Raw genomic sequence first — 5,087 nt, 5'->3', positions numbered from 1 at the left:
ATTTTACCCTGCAGTTTCACCTGGAGGGAAAATTTGATTTAAGTGAACTTGTTCATCTCCACAGAGACCTTGAGTTAAGAGGTAGTTATATACCACAGAATCAGTGGGACACATTTTTTGATTGGTATGAAGAAGCTTTCAAAAGACATCAAGAATCTCAAGTTCAGAGTCTTAAGAACTCCCAAGAGAAACTGAAATCTCAGATAAAGGAATTAAAACAGAAAGGTGCACCAAAAGAGGGGCCCCCATCATTAGTACTATCAGCACCAAAACAACTTTATGCACAAATAACTGAGAATGAATCTTCAGAAGATACAATTGATTTTTTTAATGTGCCACCCCATATCAGTCCCAGGCACAAGCTGAACCTGAAAAAGTCCAAAGTAACCAAATAGGCTCTTCAAGCAAGATTAGCCCATGTCTCCAAGAAACTATCATTCAAGAACTGTCACCTTCCCCCTGGGCATGCCCATGTCCACCAGAGGGATGGCGTCTGTCTCCATAAATCTCAATCCCCTCCTCTTGTTTAAGGTCTGGTACCCAGTATGGTCCAGCTCCTTCTTTAAAATCTAAAAAGGCTCAGCTTTGCCTTTACGCCAACTTCCAGGTCAAGGTGCAAGGTGCAAATGGGTAAAGTACAATCACTGTCTCTGTCCCCTGGACCCCAGGAGATCTCCTAAACCTTGTTAAACACTTTCCCAACATCAGAAAGGAACCCCAAAAATTTAGAGATGAATTAGACACTGTAATCCATTGTTATAATCCAACATGGGCAGGTTTGAACTAATTAATGAGAAGTGTTCTGCCTTCTGAGGTTCGCAACCGCCTCATCGCACAGGCTACTTGGCCTACTCAAGACCCCGGAATAGGAGATCATTTAACAGATACCCGAAGACACCTCCTTGAGGCTGTGTTTAAAATTTGCCCCAGGAAAACTGACTGGGTCAAAATACATAACTGTAAACAAAATAAAGGAGAATCCCCAGCAGACTACATGGACCACTTGAAACTAGTATTTGAAAGACGTTCTGGTATTGAAAATGCAGCTGAAACTGCCCTAGAAGCAGTTGCATCCGCTTTTGTCCACGGACTTCTTTCTAAAGTCCAGGAACAGTTGTGCACAATTGCTGTAGGTTGGCAGACTAAGCCACCTGCAGAACTAGTCACCATTGCAAATCATTGTACAACCTGCCAGGAAAAGAAAAAGGAATCCACAGAAACTAAGCCAATGTCATTATAATTAGAGACTTTAGGCAGGGACAGAAACCAAGGTTTCCACTCAGGACAGTTCAGAGGCAGGGGACGTGGTCGTGGGATGGGATGAGGAGGATTTCATTCCCAAAATAATGACAGTTGTCATTATTGTGGCCAATCAGGACACTGGAATGCTCAATGTCCTCACTGGCCTGGCCAGCTGGGGATGACGTTTAACCTGCCACCACCTCCTTTCACTCAATTCTTTGTCCCGAATCAGGGAGCCTCCTGTTAGGCCAGCCTGAGGAATAGTAACACCATCACAGCCCCGCTTCTCCCACTTAATCAAGATGATCCCTTCATTTCCTGCATGATAAATGACATCTCTACAAAATGTTTAGTAGACACCAGTGCAAGCTGCTCTACTCTTCTAGCTGAAGAATTTTCCACAACTCCCCTCTCCTCTGCTGTTGTAAACACTGCAGGAATTTCAAATAGTTCCTCATCCTGTTTCCCAACCATTACATGTTTCTTTTGGTCCTGTTTCTGATCAACATGCCTTTCTCCTTTGTCCTTGTTCTCCTCTTAATTTATTAGGCAGAGATTTGCTTTGTAAATTCGGCTGTACTATCTATTCCTCTCCTAATAGTGTTTATTTAGATGTCCCCTGATAATGATAATTATCGTATGATAATTAGATAATGAGATAGCAGTACTTGCCACTTTAGCTAGCTCACCTTCTGAGCCTGAGTTCCCTGATCTTTCTGTGGTCATAGAATCATAGAAGTAGGGTCAGAAGGAACCTTATACATCTTTAAGTCTGACCCCCTGCCTGGGCAGAAGAAAAAACTGGGCTCAAACGATCCCAGCTAGGTAGGCATCAAGCCTCCTCTTAAAGAACCACAGGGTAGGAGCCAGCACCACTTCCCTTGGAAGTTGGTTCCAGATTCTAGCCGCCCTAACTGTGAAGTAGTTCTTATGGATATCTAATCTAAACCTACTCTCCAACAACTTGTGGCCGTTATTCCTTGTTATGCCAGGGGGTGCTAGGGGAAACAAGGTCTCTCCCAAACCCTTCTGGTCCCACCTAGTGAGTTTATAGACTGTCACCAGGTCCCCCCTCAGCCTTCGCTTGTGGCTGAACAGGTTTAGGTCCCGCAGTCTATCATTGTAGGGTCTGCCCTGTTGTCCCCAGATCATTCACGAGGGCCTCCTCTGGACCCTCTCAATGTTGTCCACATCCCTCCTGATGTGGGGCACACAGAACTGGACACAGTACTCCAGCTGTGGCCTGACCAGTGTTGCATAGAGGGGTAGGATCACCTCCATGTCCCTGCTAGAGATGCACCTGTGGATGCACGACAAGGTCCGGTTAGCCCTTCCAACCGTGACCTCGCATTGTTGGCCCATGTTCATCTTGGAGTCAATAATGACCTGGAAAGAATACCTATTGCTTTGTACAAGTCCTTTGTGTGGTAAATTCTGCAGTTTTACCTACTTCTCCTGTTGTACCAAATCCAGCTATCTTGTCCTGTATTTCTCCTAATGCTTGTTATTTTATTGTTGTTGACTTGTGTTCTGCATTTTTCTTTAATCCTATACACCCTGATAGCCAGTTTCTCTTTGCATTTACCTATCAAGGACTTCAGTATACCTGGACACGATTGCCCCAGGGCTATCTTGAATCCCCTTCTCTTTTTTCTCAAATTCTGACGAAAGATCTAGATGACATCATATTTAAAGAAAATTCTGTCCGTATGCAATCTGTTGATGATTTGTTCTTGGCATCTACCTCCCTTGAAGCCTGTAAAACTGATTCTTTAACTCTCCTCACCTCTCTTGCCCTAAAAGGCCATAAGGCATCTGAAGAAAAGCTACAACTTTGTCTTCCTCATGTCCAGTATTTAGGAGAACGACTGCTTTCCTCTTCCAGAATAGAGGCTATTCTTAAAATCCCTAGACCAACTACTGTGTCCCAAATGCACACCTTCCTAGGCATGGCTGGCTAGTGACATCAGTGGATACTCAGCTATATCTCTATAGTCAAGTCGTTGCAAAATCTGACTCTTGTTAATACCTCTGAGTCTTTACCCTGGACTTCAGAGATCAAAGCTACTTTTGCCTCTATTAAACAAGCTCTGTTGCAAGCTCCTGCCTTAGGCCTTCCCAATTATACTAAATCATCTAACAATGCCCCACACTGATCTAAAGGATAACCCCTTGCAAAACCCAGATCTAGTATTCTATGTTGATGGATTGTGTCAAAGAAACTCAAAAGGTTTCCTTGTTGCAGGATATGCAGTATGTTCCCAATATGATGTTATAACGCCTGTGTTTTTGTCTATTCCAACTGACCAGTCTGCATTGGCAAGTTTTCAAAATGTTGCCCTCCTCCAAGATCAGGCTCCAGAACCAGAGAAACATACATGGAGACTTGCTGGGTTTTTGTTACACCCTGGCCACTTGTGGTGCTCTCCGGATGACTGCCTGGTGCCCCCAATGGTCCTTCTTCCTCATCTTGCTTGCATACACCATGGCATGGTACATGTGAGCAAAGGGGGGGGGGTGATAGAAGCTGTTAAGTTTGATTGTTTTGTTCCAATTTTTCCATCTGTGGCTCAACAGTACTGTTACACATGTCCTATTTGCCAAGCCCATAATGTGGGAAAGCCTATAAAAACAAAGAAGGCAGCACATCCCCCACCTTGAGGACCATTTGTAAATTTACAATTAGATTTTATTCAAATGCAGAAATGTTGTTCTTATGAATATGCTCTTGTTATTGTATGTATGTTTTCTGGATGGGTAGAAGCCTACCCACGTGCAAAAGCTGACACCATCACTGTATGCAAAAAGTTGCTCAGAGACTTTATTCCAAGGTTTAGTATTCCTTTATTCCTAAACTCTGATAGAAGAACTCATTTTATGGGACAGATAATGAAAGAAATCTGCAAAGTCCTGCAGATCCAACAGAACTTTCATTGCCTGTACCATCCACAGGCCTCGGGCCAAGTGGAATGCCAAAATTGCATTCTGAAAAATAAAATGGCCACAGGTTGTGCTGAGACTCACCTAAAATGGCCAGACATACTTCCCATAGTCCTTATGAGTATGAGAACTACTGCCAACTGAAAGACCCACAAGAAATTTTAATTGGAAGACCCATGAGGCTCCCCAACTTGCCACCTGTTGCCTCCCACTTTTGTGATATACATTCACTTGATGATACTATTCTGGACTATTGTAAGGCACTAATGAAGTGTGTTATGGCTTTTCATTCACAGGTACAGGTAGCTGTCCCCAGAGAACCAGATGAGTCGTGCCATTCTATCCTGCCTGGAGATTGTGTCCATATAAAAGTCCATCAACGAAAGTCATCACTGGAACCTCACTGGAAAGGCCCATTCTAGGTACTCCTGACCACCAACACTGCAATAAAGTGTCAAGGATTCCAGACATGGATCCACACTTCACACAGTAAAAAAAATCAGCCCCATTAGACCCAGAGTCTCCTCCATATCAATCTTGTAATCAGCCTCCACAGACTGGTAGTGAGCCTAGTGCCTGCCAGCAGGACAGTTTAAGACCAGAAGTGAGCCAAGCGCCTACTAGTGAAGAGAATTTGCCACTACAGAGCGAAGAGGATGTGCCCCAATGGCACCACTCTGCCCTTTGGGACAGGAAAAAGGCCTCTACCTAGTTCCTGGTTCCTGAGGTGGAGTTGGTTAGTCGTGATTTGGGTAGTTCTCAGTATTTCTTTTGGGGCCATCTTATATGAACATGACCCATCAGTTATAAGAAACTCTGTAAACCAAACTACACTTCCGCACCGACAAAGATCATTTCATGAAAATATGTGCTTGTCTTTAGTTAATCAAATTGGGATAGATTTA

The 5,087-nt window shown here is 43.7% G+C and overlaps 1 long non-coding RNA gene across 1 annotated transcript in view; it reads right to left on the bottom strand.

The window, feature by feature from the left end:
* The window catches only part of LOC109311105, a 19,710-nt gene extending 15,440 nt beyond the window's left edge, over positions 1–4,270 (bottom strand). The window contains exon 1 of the long non-coding RNA XR_002101418.1: positions 4,127–4,270. This is a non-coding gene — a long non-coding RNA (uncharacterized LOC109311105). The remainder of the gene's footprint in view (positions 1–4,126) is intronic.
* Positions 4,271–5,087: the final 817 nt, after the last annotated feature.

This window comes from Crocodylus porosus, unplaced genomic scaffold, assembly GCF_001723895.1.
Source record: "Crocodylus porosus isolate Cpor-Errol unplaced genomic scaffold, CroPor_comp1, whole genome shotgun sequence".
NCBI classification, from domain to species: domain Eukaryota; kingdom Metazoa; phylum Chordata; order Crocodylia; family Crocodylidae; genus Crocodylus; species Crocodylus porosus.
The sequence above is the reverse complement of the archived record's forward strand: the minus strand, read 5'-3'. Positions and strand labels throughout refer to the sequence as shown.